Source organism: Amphiura filiformis, chromosome 9, assembly GCF_039555335.1.
Source record: "Amphiura filiformis chromosome 9, Afil_fr2py, whole genome shotgun sequence".
Classification (NCBI taxonomy): Eukaryota; Metazoa; Echinodermata; class Ophiuroidea; order Amphilepidida; family Amphiuridae; genus Amphiura; species Amphiura filiformis.
Window position 1 is genome coordinate 35,849,101 of NC_092636.1, and position 17,577 is coordinate 35,866,677.

At 36.1% G+C, this 17,577-nt stretch overlaps 1 protein-coding gene across 1 annotated transcript in view; it reads left to right on the forward strand.

The window, feature by feature from the left end:
• The window catches only part of LOC140160316 (polyprenol dehydrogenase-like), a 248,165-nt gene that overhangs the window by 43,050 nt on the left and 187,538 nt on the right, over positions 1-17,577 (forward strand). The gene's annotated exons all lie outside the window — the stretch shown is intronic.

Below are 17,577 nucleotides of genomic sequence, written 5' to 3' on the forward strand. Positions count from 1 at the left end.
TAAATCATTTCCATGCACATGTATTTAATTTTACAGCAGAATGTGAAATATTTATTTATCGTTTAATTTGTCGTAAGAGGAAAAAGAGAATCATTATACCTTTATCATGATAAAACACTAAAAACAATTTTGTATTGTTGTGTAATTGATGCATTCTTTTGATTTCACGAAGGAACTATTGATAAACTTGATGCTATCATTGATTTACATGTACAGCCCTCTTCCCTAGTAAAAGTGGCACAATTGTGATTTTACCCTTTCGTTGTTAAGTAAGCATATCTCGAGATTAAAACAAGCAAATTGAACAGACTAAACGGCATTTGGGAGCTAAGACTATGCCCTTGACGTTGATGTAAGCATTATGTCACAACAGTATTTTCTAATTGCCACAGAGGGCGCTTTTCACTTGCACAATTTTTTTTGAGACAGGCTGTATAATATACATATATAAAATTGCCAACATAATTTGTGTTTGATGACAATCCGTGGTTCCCCATTACATCAAAAAAGAACAATACTACTACTACTACTGTTATGGGGCCGACCGGCCCAATACCTGTGAACCTTGTGTGTATCAAAATTGATTTCACTAACCACTGCTAACAGTTATGGCTAGCAGGGCTACTAAGTTCAGGAGAATCAAAGTGAAACAAACTTTTTGCTGAAGTTGCTTTACTTTTTAACCCTATATTATGTGAAAGATTGTGTGTACTGTGTGTAGTCATGTTATTCTCTTCATAAGCACCATTTTCAGTTTAGTTTGAAGTACCAACAAAATAGCATCATATGCAAGCCAGTGGCACTGCAGTATTAAAGAAGGTTGTTTGTTAACTCAGCTGTTTTGTGGCTTAGGGCCGGTATATAGTTTGATAATTTTTGTGTGTTTTGCTGTTTTGATAAACGGTGGAATTTGACTGCAGCACAGATTTGTTTTTTGTTGTTTTGAGCAAAAAAATATGCCACAAGTGACTAAACATGATGAAGAAGAGCAAAGCCTCAAGTAAAGCTTGTCGGGCTATTCTAGTTGAAATCCATACACCCCCTGTGGAAGATGTGATCTTAATCTTCCACAGAGGGTATGTGAATTTCAAATGGGGTGACCTGAAAGGGGCGACTCCATCTGAAATCTACACCGATTGTATGGAGAATTAAGGCCAAGTCTTTCATAGGGGTTGCCTGTATTTCAACCAGAATAGCCCATTATTTGAGCATATAAAGGTAGTTGGGAAACAATAATTACAGCAGAGAATTGGAAAAAGTGTTTGTCGCAATGCAAAAATTAATGCCAACATGTCACACTTGGCATTAAAAGCCTATGTAAGCTCACTGGCCATTAAAAGCCTATGTAAGCTGACAGACCTGTGTACAAAATGAAAGAAAAAAACTAGAGTTGAAGATAAGTAGATTCAATCAAAGAAAGGCACATCTAACAAGAATGGAGTTATGGCCTTTATCATTCCTGATTTGTGATTTTCACTTCCCTGGTAATATGAGTAGAGCACAAGTGATTGCTCTCGGTAACTCCAATCTCTAAGATGCATCCCGCTATGGCATTTTGTCATACTGTCCAAACAGGTTAAAACCCGGGGTTAAAACTTACTGCTCTTGTGAAGGACCCAGGAGAGCTACAGACAAGATTTGAATTGTTCCTGGGAGAGTTGGGTTAACTGAAGTATGGTGGCTAGCATGGTAAAGACCCTGTAAGTTGATGTGCTTGTAAGGCCGTCATATTTTCCATCTTGTATTGTTTGCATCATGCCGTCGCCCAAAGACCTTTTATTCCTGTACTACAGTTTTTATGAGTTTTACTTAAAGATGACTTGTCCTATTTTTTTCTTTAAAATCAAAGTAATAAGCACCAATTCAGTTCAATATTTTGTCAAAGATGAGTTGCTCAATAATATATTGCAGGAAATATTGCCAAATCTGACCAATTAATGCAAGACAATGATGATGGTACTGATACACAAGCTGTGAGGACACCTAAATTGAATGCATTTATTTTGAAATGACTGCACCAATGGCCATCAAAGTGTACTGAGTTAGTGAGTCATGAATAAGAGCTATTAATCACTCCTCTTGTGCATGCAAATAATGAGGAGATATAGAAGAGCGATTCAAGCATTTTTTTTTTTTTCGCTCTTGCTCCTCTCAAAAGACAATTCAATTGTCATTGAAGTGATCCGGGCCAGTAGTAGTGAGTGATGGCATGGGATTTTGGTACTTATTGCTTGGCAAATGCTGTTACCCACAGACCCAAAGGCTTATATGATTTCAAGGTGAGTGTGCCTGCATCTCAAACACCAACATGTCAATTTTTAGTCTTTCACTTGATTTCAGTACTTTTGTTTAACTTTTCCATTTTTAAATCAAAATCGCATAAAATGGTCAAAATATCAAATTTTTCATGCTTTTTTTGGTTTGTTTTATGATATTATAGTTTTCATGTTTACAATGAGGTTAATCCATTTTCAATACCTCTGTAATTCTGAAAATGCCTTTGATTTAAGAATACAATAACCCTGATACATCATGGTATTATTCCCAGTTCATATGCACATATCCCGCTTCAGCACAAGGTGTGCGTCTCTAAGTCAGAACTCAACACTATAACAGCACCATCAATATTGTAGCATTCAATTTAACATAGCATGAATACAACATGAAATACTCTCCCATTGCGACACACCTCCAGTGTGGATTTGCCAACACAAATTCCTACAAATTGGTTGACTTTGAACATACATAGTGCCATACCGTAAAAACTTGATAGTTAGCATATATTTATGTGCTTACTATTGAGCGCTTTTGAAAACATGAAATTGTACCAAAGTCTGGCGCTTTACCAACTGAGCTAATGGGGTTGAGACACAAATTTGCAGGTTTACTTGTTTGTATATAACCTTGTGTATCGATGATTTGCTGAAAACCTTTTACACTTTTGTGGATGGGCACTTCATGTTTGCATGTTTTAGAAGCACTCGATCACATATGCTAACTATCAAGTTTTTACGATATGCATCTAATATTTGGATCGCATTGTTCAGATAATGATTGACAGGTAGCAGATGTAAATGTCATTAGCATTGTACTACCATTGTTAACTACAGTAAATTGCTGTAACCTTTTAACAATTAAGAGCATACTTCTGTGAGGCGGAACACACAATGCGTATGATGCGTATATGGCGGAATCAGCAACATGTATGATGCATAAAGCACACATACTAGGCATTGTAGGCACTATGTCAACATCACGGAACTATGCTCTCATCAAAGGTTTGTCAAAATACTATATAGTGGATATTGGGACTACTTTATTTCCTTAACTACCCAGACCCCCAAGATTATTGCAGATGTAAATATATTGAAAGGCACTTCACCACATGCATGTACATTTTGTAGAGATATGCAGACTAGATCTTGTACATCACTCTTGAGCAACAAAGCTTGTGTGTTCCTAATAGTAGATCAGCACAACTTTCCAAGGTTAGTCTTTCCAGTATGGATGTTGCTGGTGTTAATGTCACCATTAAATCAGACTCCATCAAAAATCTGGGCATCATGTTTGACACTGGAATGACAATGTTAGCTCAAGTATCTAGTGAGATCAAAACTGTCATCTTGTGAACATTGGACGTACATGTGTGGAAATTACTCACTGAAGATGCCACTAAAATTGCTATTCATGCAGTGGTGATATCCCGTCTTGACTATTGCAATAGTCTATTGGTGCACAGATTATAGAAGGAATAATCTGTGATTGGTGGGAATAAGCAAGAAACTGCAGAACAAACTTCAAAATGTCCAGCGCACATCAGCAAGGCTGATTTTCAGGAAACGCAAGTTTGACTCCATCATTTCAGAACTCATAAATGAACTCCCCTGGCTTCTGACATCATGCTTCAAATTTGAGTTACTCAAAGGCAGCTTAGATCATCATGCTCAGATGGTACCTCTCTTGATGAGCCAAGAACTCAGTGTGTTTCTTTTGCTGACCAAGCTTTTGCTGCCTATGCTTCCAGATTGTGGAATAACCAGGTTGAATCAAAAATGGTACTTTCCACAGTTTAAGAATAGTACTGAAGAGCCACCTATTTCAAGATGCTTATCAGCAGTAATTTTTGAGCTAATGAGCGCCATTGACCATTTTAAAATGAATTTGGTGCTATGACATAAATGTAACTGATTGATTGAGTAGATTGTGGCTTGTAGCTGAAAACATAATAGAAACATTTCATACTGTCAAGGTAAAAACACTGAGTGCATAAATACTAGGAATGGTGACTGGTGGTGTGATCGCAGCATATCAATTGACACAAAAATGTTGTAATATCCTGCCATTAAACTGCCTGCTTCATGAATTTTTTACTAATGTTAAATGCATGTTCAGGGGCCCTCTAGGAATTTGCTGCAAAATGGTAATTTTATACCCAGATTAGTAGAATTCAAACATTTTCACTTTTTGAGATGCTGTTTCTCAGAAATGAGAAGAAAATAAAGAGTGAAATTGCTGAAAAAATGACTACAGTATATTCAGTAAGGCTAATGGAACTCGATTGTTAGTTTCCTATTGACCTCCCGCATCACTTTTTCAATTTGACCAAAACTTTCATTATTTTCATAAAAAAGTCAATGATCTGAAAATTGAAATGGAAATAATCAAAATTGAACCTCTCAAAATGTCTGACATCCCCTGCTGATCATAATCAGCAGTTTTTCTTAGTTGTAGGGGTAGAGGATGTAGTAAATAATGGAAATTTAAGGATTACCTCATCATGTTTCTAGTGATTACAAAAATTGCAAATTTCTTTTCATTTTAATGAAAACAAATTCAAATCTTTTCTCAATCTGTTGCAAAATATCTGTAAAGATGATCTAAGCATTAATACCGGTTTTGAGATGGTCTTTCATCAACAATATATACTTTGGTACTAAAATTTGGAGAAAGCTGTTCATAAAATCATTGATTTGTTGACATAATGGATAATGAAAAGAGACCGAATAATGAATAATGAAATAACGACCTCGTCCTTTTTTTCAAACATCCAATCGGAAACTAATAATCGAGTTCCATTGGCCTAATAGTTACTCCACCTAACAAATGCCCCAATACTTCTTTTCGACCAAAATGTTTAATAAATGCTGAATTTCCATGTTATCTTGTTTAAGATAAGCTCCACATATGATTGGTAATCAGTGAAAATGACATCGCAAAACTGGAAGTGAACTGGAAATCATTGATTCTAAGTTTGTAGTTAGTAATCTTGGCATGATTTTTAAGCTTTCCCAAACATTTGTTTTGGGCGGATTTGGACCTCTAATAAAGGCCCCTCCTTTGTAAACTGTCATATTGAAGGGTATTTATTAAAGAATATACAGGTGTGTAATATCAAAGTTTAATTTTTACAAGAAAAAACATTTCTCATTCAATTCATTGAGTTAACAGAATGCAAACTATAAACACTGTTTACATATCACACATTGAGCACTAAATAGTGTATCTCTGCATTGAACGAACCGCTACACTGTTCAATGGCTTTCTTGTACTATATGACATGTGGTGGGCAATTTAAAATGCACCTGCCCTGAGCAAACTACGATGTGTATGCACACTGCAGGGCAAAGAACAATGGAAATTGCTATAATTTGTGCGCATACTGCTGGGCAATAACGTCACATGTCAAGAAAAAAACATTTCTCATTGAATTCATTGAGTTAACAGAATGCAAACTATAAACACTGTTTACATATCACACATTGAGCACTAAATAGTGTATCTCTGCATTGTTGGCCGTTAATGATGGTCAACTTTCATACCCTCTATCTCGGCATATTTGATATGAAATAATTTTAGCACATTGTTTACATACATATGTAATGTAATTTTGTGGATAGTACACCAATACTCCCACCGCATTTGCGATGTGTTACGTTGCGGTGCCGATATATCGATTACTTTTTGCCGCAACTCAACGCAACTCGTCGCATTTCCAAGTTAAAATGTATTTAACTTGATTGCGATATGGCAATGCAGTAGTTTGCAGTACGATGCAGCGTGACAACGCACCGCATTGCAAAGCAACGTATCGCAAATGCGGTGATAGTATGAACGGACCTTTATAAGAACAAGTTTTTTTAAAGATGTTAGCAGTTATCTGTATCTGTACTGAAGACCTGGATGAGGATGAGAGCAGCTCAAAGAATTAGGACTGACACCCTTGACTGATACTTCCTCTCTGCCTGGAGTAAACTTGAGCTGGATAGTATACATTGGCTAGGTTATTAATGTATAGACCACTTGACATGTGACGTTATTGCCCAGCAGTATGCGCAAAAATTATAGCAATTTCCATTGTTCTTTGCCCTGCAGTGTGCATACGCATCGTAGTTTGCTCAGGGCAGGTGCATTTTAAATTGCCCACCACATGTCATATAGTACAAGAAAGCCATTGAACAGTGTAGACGTTCGTTCAAGCATATCGATAGACCAGTCCCTCGCCTTTGTTGATAAACAATGATGTTAAGTGGTCCATAGATATTGGCCTTGGTCATCTTCTCCTTCTCATTTACTGTATACTCAGTATCTCAAAACTACATCGGCCTCAGGTCTCCAAACCTGAGCATTTTTACCAAAATCTAACATTACAGATGGATTTGCCAAGTATTTGCCATTCTAAATATATACTATACTTTTATATACTTTAGGCCAACAACAAGGAACGACGCCTAAAAGTGTCAATAATTCCAGGGTTAAGATCAGCCTTAATACTCACTACATGACTCTATCTGGATGTAGGTTTTGGTACTCTTGGCAGATGATGCATGACCTCTATTTGAATGACATGATAAACATGATATAGTTTGTCTGCTCAAGGCTAATTGTATGGTTTCCTATGGATCTGGAATGGCAGTGAAACAGTTCCGTTACTGAACCCTGCCACTAAAGGGATTGTGTATTTTTGATTTAGTTAATATAAAAGTAATGTGTGCAGGCAACTGAACAACTTAATAGAATTAATTTTATGTGTGAAAAGTAATGCTGTTAAAATCAGCCCATTTTTGACCTTCTTTACTGCAAAACTAGGACATATTTGTCAATGACTGGGATTCTCCCCTGTCAGAACTGCCCTGGTTACATGCATAGCCAAAGGGGTGATGTATAGCTTGAAAAACTGAAGCTTTTGTCAATTTGATCCTTTTAAAATGTCAACACGCCCGGGAACACGCCAAGCATGCAGTCACGAAGTGATATGCTAGTAAGCATGGTTGGGATGATCCAGTTGAAATCCATACACCCCCTATGGAAGACATGACCTTAATCTCCTACACAGGGGGTGTAGATTTCAAATGGAGTTGCCTATGCAGGTAATTCCATTTGAAAATGACACGCCCTGAGTGGAAGATTAAGGTCATGTCTTCCATAAGGTACAGTATATTGCTGATAGCAATTGTTAGGCAAAGGTGATGCATTCTGGGAATGAAAGGGGCTAAAAAAAGATCAAATTTGAGCCCTTGTCATTCCCATCATGCATAATTTTTGCCCATCAATCTCTACCAGCAATATACCCTACAGGGGGTGTATGGATATCAACTGGAATAGCTTATTGTTTTCTTACTCCCTAAATGTCACTTGACATCTCCAAACATTTATAAAAATCAAATTTCATCTTATATTTGATGAAATAACATAATTCTATTTATATTGTCAATCAAATCAGTAAAAAACCTATTCATCACAGGATTCATCACCCTTTCAGATGTAATGCCTGAACGTTTTATGGGTTCATAAATATCTATTTAAATTGTAAAAAATGCCATTTGAATTACAGAACTGAAGAAAACAACTCCATTTGGTGTCCGGAGGCATGTATTCAACACCACACGACGTATTCATGGTAGAGATAGATGAGCTCTAAGCACTAGCTTTCAGGTAATCTAGCCTGATATATGGAGAAAGTTAAACAGCTAGTAGCAATGTTCTGAATATCATCACCTACCTTAATATTGACATATAGAATCCAGTATCAGTCATGACCCAATTGGCTAGGGCAATGGGCTATTCTAGTTGAAGCCCATACACCCCCTGATAGGAGGCATGGCTTTAATCTTCCACACAGGGAGTGTGAATTTCAAATAGGGTTATCTGAATGGGTGACTCCATTAAGGCCATATATTCCATATGGGTGTATGAATTTCAATTGGAATATCCTAATGAGTCTTAACTAGCTTTCTTAACCTTCCATAAATGGAAAATAAACCAATGATTAAAAACGATAGTATAAAGTCACTTTTGTGTACAATTTGATGATTTGTGGGGTGTGAACCCATGGCATCGGTATCATGAGGCAGTACTCCTTGCCACTACATGTAGACCAGCGAGGGATGAGCTGCTAGGAGGCAATCATAAATCGCATCACAATCGATATCACTATTATAATTCATAGTCAAGTAATCTGAAGGCAGTAGTATTTTGAATACTATTGTAGAGCCATAAGTTTTCAGTTTTCTACTTTTGAAATTCTGTTTTATCAATTCCGTGTTTTTTGTCGCTTTCCTTGTTTTATCCGTTTTACCATGTTTTGTCCGTTTTGCAAGAAGTTTAAGGGTATACGATGTATTGTTGGTCGAAGCAGCAGAAAAAAAGTAGTTCACAGCATCTTGCGAATGGTAGTGAGCTTTAGCAAAAAATGCATTGCTCAATTCATAGCGAGCGTGTAGAAGAATTCAAATATCACAAATATAGTTTTGTAGGTCCTGTGGTTCTTGAGTTATGTTGTAAAGAGGGCTGAAACAACAAAACTTTTGTAAAACGTACATAACTCATTAACAACAATAAATTAAACAAGTTTTCAAAGTATATGATTTCTAGAATGAACTTTTGCAAAATATCAAAGTGTTATTTTTCAATAATATATTGATTCAGATAATGAAAATCAATTTTTTTGGCTGCTTCGACCAACAATACCACGTATACGCTTAATAAAGATATATTACAATCCTCAATTTTGACACATTTAACTTACCCTGCAAAAATCAAGACTTTAGGTGTTGTAGTTTTGTCAAAATCTTAGATTTTGAATAAAGTGGAGGAACCATTGTTTAATTATGATGGAAATATTAGTTGAACGTGTATGCAATGTTCATAACACAGTATGTACATGGCGTGCAGGATGGTCATACACACATCAAAGAGCTGTGCCATAGCATGACTGACAGAGTGATATGCATTGGCGACATCGGCGCTGGTAATGAATTCCAATTTTCTTTGCTTTAGCTCAGTTATTCGGCTCAAATTTTAAAGGGGACATATCTGACAGTAAAAGCATTGCTGTAAACTCTGCACCAGACAATGTGTCATGCACGGCCCTTTAAAAAAGCTGGATGTGCCTCTGCTATAAGTATGATATGGGTATTAGGATATAAGGTTATATCCACAGAAGAAAAGTTTACCTTATGCCGATTCTTTGCTTACGGGCAGCGTGCGAAATGACTGATAATCCAGGAGTCTAGACCGCCACATTGCTTACTGGACCAACATGAAATGGACCATCGAGATTGGATATAAGAGATGAGTATAACAGACTTAACCTACTTGACTTAATTCAATTGGATCATGACTGGTACTGGATATAGGAGGTGGAAGAGGGGAGGATCAACTATATGAAATAAAGAAATCAATTCGATTTGTGTTCTTTTAAGCAAAAGAGTGTGTGATGATTGATAGGGGGCACTGGATCTCCTGGCAAATTAAGTATACACTTACTTTCAGGCGGCGGGTGGCATGATGGTTGGAGAGAGCTGGCAAAACCGCTCGGCCGTATGGCATTTTCCATATACTCGGTTAGTTTTGTGGGGTTCATTATCGAACCCCAACGGTTTTAGCTTGAATTTATATTATTTATTAACATAGGCCTATTTGTTTGTGATAGTATTTCAAGCGTTTAAAATGTCAAAATAATCCCATTCAATTACACGGTTGACAATGAAACTGAATTTAGAGAATGCACATCATTCACCACCTGCTTACTTTGAAGGCACATTTTTTTATTTGTACAGGTCTAGATGGAAGATGATGAGTATTTATTTCTTTTTTTTTTTTTTTTTTTTTCTTGAAATTTTGTTAATTTCATCTCATCTCATCTCATAATGTATCTTTTGCTATTTTTATTGTTGCAATAAATGACCTATGTTATTTTGCCCTTGTAAACAGTAGCTGACACACTGTCAGACTAGAGATGTGAAAGGCCAGACTTATCATGTCCAATTCCACACTTCCAAACTGTCATTTGATGACACTATCAGTTTGCTATATGTGAGGCTATTTTGGTGATATGTATCTCTGATGAGTCCCCAAGAGCTCTATTCTGTTCAGTCTCATTAAAATAGAATTGTACAGATTTAAAGGTAGAAAAGAAGTAAAACAATAACTACAATCAAGGAAAAATAATGTTGGTACTCTTTCAAAATATGAACTAACATCAATTGCTTTCAGCCTCCCCAATGCAAGTTTGAGCAAATTAGGGCATGTCGACAGCAAGCCTGATAATCCTCCCACATTAATTATTTTTGTTTTTGCATTGCTATTATTAAAATCAATGTTAATCAGTAGTAAAATGGCTGATTTCCTTGACCTTGTTTACAATTACTAGCTATAGTGGCTGTATTTCATGACAAGCATTGTTGAGATGAAGAAAAAAATATATAAATGAAAATGAATCTCTCTGGAGGAATATCAATTCCCACATCGATCAAATATTAACATAATAGATTGACTTGCTGTGAGTCTCAGGTGTCATTGGGGTGTCCAAGGTACAATACTCATATACATTGAACAAAAACGCATCTATTGCTACTGTTGGTCTTCATTGGTCTAATAGAACAATTGATGAAGAATATTTTATATCCTAGAATTTGATGCTACTGGTCTTTCAACTATTTTTTGTCCATATAAAATAGTTGGTATTGAAATCTACATTAACAAGGTAATTTTTTCCATAGGGGTGTATGAATATCAAGTTGAATAGCCCATTATAGTTTTCAGTTAGGTTTAGATTTGAGATCAGATTAAGCTTAGGCTCATGTTGGAGTAGGATTAGGATAGAGGTAGATGAATTTGAACATAAATCCACAGGATTTGAAAGCACTACTAGATGGTGGTTGTATAATGGCCGTCGCTAGATCAAACACGGAACACGCAAAACACTTATAAGTAATGCCATCTTTAACCAAGTACCGGTAGTGCTTCAAATAGTTAGCAAGCATGCAATGTAAAGTGCAGAGATGACCAATTGGAGCATCAATATGGACACTTGCCGGCAAAGGCAAAGCTTTCACACCATTAAAATATTGAATTTTGCTCTTCTCTTGGTATATTTGGAAAAGCTTTCAGCCAAACTTGGTAAACAGACAAAATCTTGTTGGCGATATTTGATCAAAACACTTCAGTGTCAGCCTGACTTGGCTGAATGCACTGCAGTGGACACTCTAACAGTGTGTGGGCTATTTAAAGGTACAATCAGGGAACACTGAAATGCAATAATATTGATCAAAATTCAGATTTTGGAATTTTGAAAATATGAGATTTCTTCTTGTAATGTAAAGAATGTCGATTGGGTGACACACCTAAGTTTAATGCTAGAATAAAATGAAGCAATAGTGTACCAAGTAATCCAGTCCACTGTTTCAACACTTTGGATAAAAATTCTCTACTTTATCCAACTGATACATGTTTATTGAAGCCTGAACTCACATAGGTAGTGTGAATTTCAAATGGGGTTACCTGAATCCTGAATGTGTGACTCCATTTGAAATCTACATGAACACCCCCTGTGTGGGAGATAAAGATAATTTCTTCCATGGGGGTGTATGGATTTCAACTGGAACAGCCTATTTTAGTTTTTGGTTAGGTGTAGATTTGAGATCAGATTAAGCTTTAAGCTAACGTTGGATTAGGATTAGGATAAAGGTAAATGAATTTGAACATAAATCCACAGGATTTGAAAGCACTACTAGATGGTGGTTGTATAATGGCCGTCGCTAGATCAAACACAGAACACGCAAAACACTTATAAGTAATGCCATCTTTAACCAAGTACCGGTAGTGCTTCAAATAGTTAGCAAGCATGCAATGTAAAGTGCAGAGATGACCAATTGGAGCATCAATATAGACACTTACAGGGAAAGGCAAAGCTTTCACACCATTAAAATATTGAATTTTGCTCTTCTCTTGGTATATTTGGAAAAGCTTTCAGCCAAACTTGGTAAACAGACAAAATCTTGTTGGTGATATTTGATCAAAACACTTCAGTGTAGCTGAATGCACCGCAGTGGACACTCTCACAATGTGTGGGCTATTTAAAGGTACAATCAGAGGACACTAAACCATAATGCAATAAAATTGATCAAAATTCAGATTTTGGAATTTTGAAAATATGAGATTTCTTCTTGTAATGTAAAGAATGCCGATTGGGTGACACACCTCAGTTTAATGCTAGAATAGAATGACACATTAGTTGGTACATGACACTGTGTATACTTTGGTCATATTAGTTGGTACATGGTGTACCAAGCAATCCAGTCCACTATTTCAACACTTTGGATAAAAATTCTCCACTTTATCCAAATGATACATGTTTATTGAAGCCTGAACTCACATAGGTAGAAGTAATATCACCGCTTGACTTGAACAACACCTTTTATTTGTCGGCCACCTATGTAAATTGATATTCTGTGTATTAAATCCACCATGTTGTAGTATTAAATCCACCATGTTGGAGTAAGATGAAGAGCTCGGAAGCAACTCCCCCACATTCTATACAATGATTTCACAGTGGGCCGGGTAGCTACTCCAATTTCACCTGAATATCATAAAGGTGCATTTATAGAAAATGTTGTCATGTTATTTATTGGCTGCAATACTAAAGAAATTAATTTGAAACACTGGTACTAAAAAAGAAATAAAGGATCAAATATACAGGATAAAGATGTTCTTGGATTTTGAGCTTCATTTGAGGTAGAATGGGGCAGATGTCAGCAAATACAAATTTGTATGGTCAAAAAAGATATCATAATTAAATATGGAAGACATAGGCTTAATTTCCCACAGTGTGAATTTCAAATGGGGTTACCTGAATCCTGAATTTGTGACTCGATTTGAAATCTACATGAACACTCCCTGTGTGGGAGATTAAGATAATTTCTTCCATGGGGGTGTATGAATTTCAACTGGAATAGCTCATTATAGTTTTCGGTTAGGTGTAGATTTGAGATCAGATTAAGCTTAGGCTAATGTTGGATTAGGATTAGGATAGAGGTAAATAAATTTGAACATAAATCCACAGGATTTGAAACCACTACTAGATGGTGGTTGTATAATGGCCGTCGCTAGATCAAACACGGAACACGCAAAACACTTATAAGTAATGCCATCTTTAACCAAGTACCGGTAGTGCTTCAAATAGTTAGCAAGCATGCAATGTAAAGTGCAGAGATGACCAATTGGAGCATCAATATAGACACTTACAGGGAAAGGCAAAGCTTTCACACCATTAAAATATTGAATTTTGCTCTTCCCTTGGTATATTTGGAAAAGCTTTCAGCCAAACTTGGCAAACAGACAAAATCTTGTTTGCGATATTTGATCAAAACACTTCAGTGTCAGCCTGACTTGGCTGAATGTACTGCGGTGGACACTCTCACAATGTGTGGGCTATTTAAAGGTACATCCAGAGGACACTAAACTAGAATGCGATAAAATTGATCAAAATTAAGATTTTGGAATTTTGAAAAATATGAGATTTCTTCTTGTAATGTAAAGAATGCTGATTGGGTGACACACCTCAGTTTAATGCTAGAATAGAATGAAGCATTCGTTGGTACATAACGTGAATTTCAAATGGGGTTACCTGAATCCTGAATGTGTGACTCCATTTGAAATCTACATGAACACCCCCTGTGTGGGAGATTAAGATAATTTCTTCCATAGGGGTGTATGGATTTCAACTGAAATAGCTCATTATAGTTTTCAGTTAGGTGTAGATTTGAGATCAGATTAAGCTTAGGCTAATGTTGGTTGGATTAGGATTAGAATAGTTAATTTTTCTGCTTAGTTCTACATGAATGTGTATTTTATTAGATAAATTAGGAAACTTAGGCTAAGGTTAAGGGGGTGTTTGTTCAGCATTATAGGAAACAGCTAGCTCTAAACCTTTACGCCACTTTGTGAAACAGAAAATTTTGAAACATTGATTGATTAATTGATTGAATAGAGGTAAATAAATTTGAACATAAATCCACAGGATTTGAAAGCACTACTAGATGGTGGTTGTATAATGGCCGTCGCTAGATCAAACACGGAACACGCAAAACACTTATAAGTAATGCCATCTTTAACCAAGTACCGGTAGTGCTTCAAATAGTTAGCAAGCATGCAATGTAAAGTGCAGAGATGACCAATTGGAGCATCAATATAGACACTTGCCGGCAAAGGCAAAGCTTTCACACCATTAAAATATTGAATTTTGCTCTTCCCTTGGTATATTTGGTAAAGCTTTCAGCCAAACTTGGCAAACAGACAAAATCTTGTTAGTGATATTTGATCAAAACACTTCAGTGTCAGTCTTACTTGGCTGAATGTACCGCGGTGGACACTCTCACAGTGTGTGGGCTATTTAAAGGTACAATCAGGGAACACTGAAATGCAATAATATTGATCAAAATTCAGATTTTGGAATTTTGAAAAATATGAGATTTCTTCTCGGATTGGGTGACACACCTCAGTTTAATGCTAGAATAAAATGAAGCATTACTTGGTACATGGTGTACCAAGCAATCTAGTCCACTGTTTCAAAACTTTGGATAAAAATTCTCCACTTTATCCAAATGATACATGTTTATTGAAGCCTGAACTTGCATGGGCAGAATATGACCGCTTGACTTGAACAACGCCTTTTATTTGTTATCCACCTATGTAAATTGATATTCTGTGCATTAAATCCACCATGTTCATTGTTGGAGGAAGATGAAGAGCTCGGAAGCAACTCGCCCACATTCTATGCTATGATTTCACAGTGGGCCAGGTGGCTACTCTGATTTCACCTGAATATCATAAAGGTGCAGTTAGAGAAATGTCATCATGTTATTTATTGGTTCAGTGTAATTTTAAAGAAATTCGTTGGTAAGGATGTTAAGAAACAAGGATCAAATTTACAGGATAAAGATGTTCTTGGAGCTTCATTTGAGGTAATGGGGCAGGTGTCAGCAAATACAATCATGCTAGAAAATTTATATATTAATTAAATCAATATTAAAGAAATTCATTTGAAAGTTCGGTAAAGTGGCTAAGAAACAAAGATCAAATATACATGATGACTATGTTTCTATTTTATATTGAGGCCTACCATTAAAATAATCTGTTACCAAATTTGGAGTTATTTCTCCAGTAGTTTTAGCATCACCAGTAAAAGAGTGTATAACAGTAGCCTATAACAATGCCAGCCAAGTAGAAGTAGTAAAAAGTGGTAACCACCACACACCATGTAAAGGAAATATGTGATGCGATCAAGCAAAATCAGTCGGAACTCAGAAATATTAAATTTTCTGTTTCTTATCGGATAGTAAAAAGCATTTACAAAGCTGGATTTTGCAGAAAACACCATTGAAATTGAGCAATCAGTTCCAAAGATATGAGCAATTAAAGAGTTTCCAAAACAAGAGGAAACAAAAGGAAATATTTCCTTTGTTTGGCTATATCTCAAAATCAATATTTGCGAGTTCTAACTGATTTTGTTTGATCGCATCACATATATCTCTGGTGATTCATTTTACTGGGGTAATGAGAAAAATATGAGCTTTCTACTAATATCATGATCTTGGCTTTGATGAGATTAAAGTGTGGTATAAGGCTGTCGATTGGGTCACACACTAGACTATGCCATAGTCGATTTTTGGTAAATAAAAATACGTTATTAATCATGATGAACGCATTCCGTTGAACTCGAAATTATACTGATATTTATTACATCAAAATACTAGTATAAAATGGTTATGAAAAAGTTTATATAATTATATTTGTGACAGTAAAAGTAAAGTATACGTGAGGGCTTATATTATTGAATGCAACATATCATAATGGCATTTCAATACTGAACAATTCTAATTTTAGAATCTGCCAGTTTATTACGAGTTAAAAATCGACTATGGACTTTCACTTTTAAGCAGAACTTTACCCAGGGACTTCGTTCTGTAAAACACACTGTCAATCATACTTGTTTATCAATCAAATCTAACCACAAGACTAAGCATGGTGGTACAATACGCGCTAGATGCGTACATTCATCCACCAACTTTCGCGCCAGCACTAAAGCGCTGCATTCCAAAGATAGATGTGTACCATGTATAGTTAATGGTAATGGTATTTGTCGGGAGGATTTAAACAATAACGAGATCTGGGCGACCAATCACAAGCCAGATTCATTTAAAGATGCATTACATCATGACCAATTTTAGTTAGGCCAGAAATTGGCCTAACTCTCCATAGAGTCCCATGTTAAAAATGTTAACCGCAATCCAAAGTCAGTAGTCCACTTGGGAAGCTAACATACAGAGGGAGTACGGTGACTGAAAAGATGATCAGTTGTGAAAATCTATCAATTATGCACAAATTTATTAAATCGGAGTTTTAAGCTTAAATGTAATATCCAGAGTATGCACAATCATGACAATGGGCAAGTGGACTACAGAGTAGTCTAGTCACACACCTATATTTCTAGAAGAAAGTGTAAAAGATCAGTTGATTTTACGTATAGGATAATGGCCGCGGATTAGAACGTGAGTGGATAAGAATGGCTGAGCGCGAGCGGCGAAGCCATTCTTATCCACTCACGCTCTAATCCGCGCCATTAACCGACTTAATACACACCTGTGACGTCGCGCTATTGTTTTACCGCTCCATTATTTTTCACGAATGGAGTGTTATTGAAATAGGCTGCTCTTTACAAATTGATCAATTACTCATTGATGCCGGACAATACACTAATATAATGATCGTACTAAATTTTAGGTGCGAAAGTGCAAAAATAGTCCAACTCAGCTTTATGTAAAATTTCTATAGAAATACCCATCATATCACGATCCAGGTGTTTAGTTCAAATCATCCGTAACCACCTTCTTGAATTATAAAGATTTAAAATGTTTGTTACACAAATTGAATAAACGAGATTCGTAAAATCATCCAAAGTGATTAGACAATCAATAGTTCTTTATGCCCACTTCTAATGTATTAACTGTTGAAGTAGTTGCGTTTAGGTCTCTATTTTGCATAATAAAAAATGGGCAAAAAGGTCACTATAATATAGGTTCATATGAAATGGTCATTACAGTTGTGTACCTCAAGAAAGCTACATCTATCGCTATACCTGAGCAATGATATTCTTCTCTGTGAATCGAGTGTTCGATTTTGGAAGAACCATGCAATTATGGACACTATTGTTTATCTTGGATAATTTTGTGATGGAATCATTCCGAGGATATATATCGTTGATTCGCAGCAGAAGGACCAAAATCAGGTACGAAAAGG